Source organism: Bactrocera neohumeralis, unplaced genomic scaffold, assembly GCF_024586455.1.
Source record: "Bactrocera neohumeralis isolate Rockhampton unplaced genomic scaffold, APGP_CSIRO_Bneo_wtdbg2-racon-allhic-juicebox.fasta_v2 cluster10, whole genome shotgun sequence".
NCBI lineage: Eukaryota > Metazoa > Arthropoda > Insecta > Diptera > Tephritidae > Bactrocera > Bactrocera neohumeralis.
The window spans coordinates 9,812,712-9,814,081 of NW_026089623.1; the positions used below are offsets into that span (position 1 = coordinate 9,812,712).

Sequence of the window (1,370 nt, forward strand, 5' to 3'; positions counted from 1 at the left end):
AACTTAATTTCACATTTTAAAAATTTATTATAATTTATTATCTCCCCGAGCATGCCTTTGCCAACAAGTCGTCTTTTCGCGACGATGGCAAAAGCCAAAAATCATAAATTGCACAACTTTCTGGTGCTTCTCGCAAAAATCCTCGTCGATATGTATTCACGATCATACGTATACATACATACATATGTATTTACGCATGTTTGTAGGCGAAGCTTCTACAGCGGCAAGGGGTGACAATCGGCGGCCATTACTTTACTTATGCCATAGAAATTCTATTGCTACGAATATGGAAATGACAACGAAATAATGCAAATATGCATATTTCTAAAAGTCATTAATTTCTTTGAAGAAATGAATGATCCTGAGAAGTATAGTCTTAACTTTTCAACGGCCAACGCAGAGCATTTCAACCAAAAGGAATTTATTCATTAAAATCACCACTCAGAAGTCGTTTTATCCGTTGTAAGCGAACGATTTTCGAAGAAACATCATTTCTAATACGCCACAAGACAAAATTAGAAATGAACTTCTTAAACCTCACGCTGTCAGATAAAACGATATACCTCGTCATCGCGGGTCGATTTCCAAAAAACGTAAATGAAAACTAACTACAGAAATAATCCTGTAAAGTATAGCCTTAATTTTTCAACGGCCAACGGATATTTATTCATAATGTCCTTCAAGGTGTACGGACGTGTTTTCTAACTCGCTCCGTGTATTCAAATTGTGAAAAAAGTAACCAATTTATAATAATAAAATAAAAACAAACAATCAACAAAAAATAAGTGCTCATAAATTATTATTTATAAACATAAGCAAATAGTGCACGAAATAAATAGATAAAAACAAAACAAAAAAAAAATAATAATAAAAACAAAAATGAGTGCTTCGCAGCCTCACCAGCAAGGCCGTAGGCATTTCCTAAATGCCTACTTCAGCGTTGTCGACCCAACAACAATAACAACTACTGGCAATAAAAAGGGTAACGGCGATGATGAGTCATCGCGACGATCAGCAGAAAAGGGAACGCAGCAAAGAACGCAGTCAGCAGCAGCAGCAGAAAACAGCAATCGGGCAACAACAAATGCACTGACAGCAACCAGTCTACCAGCAAGCGCACAGGCAGCGAAGAAAATTACAACGCAAGGTGAGAACGTAATAAAAAAAGCCCGTCTGTACAAACAGGCATTGACCGCTACGTCAATATAAAAAGGAAATTAAGTCCTTCAAAGGCGGCGGTCAATCCAAAAAAATTTCAAAGCGACACACCAAATAAAACTAAAACGGAAGTTTTAAATGGCAACAGATTTGCCATACTAAGCAATGGTTCAGACGACGATGCGAAGGGTACCACCACAGTCGTTAATGCC

General features: G+C 37.2%; 1 pseudogene; it reads right to left on the reverse strand.

Annotated features, from left to right (window-relative positions):
* Positions 1-436: 436 nt before the first annotated feature.
* On the reverse strand, positions 437-639 carry LOC126765619 (small nucleolar RNA U3; annotated as a pseudogene).
* Between the last annotated feature and the right edge of the window lie 731 nt (positions 640-1,370).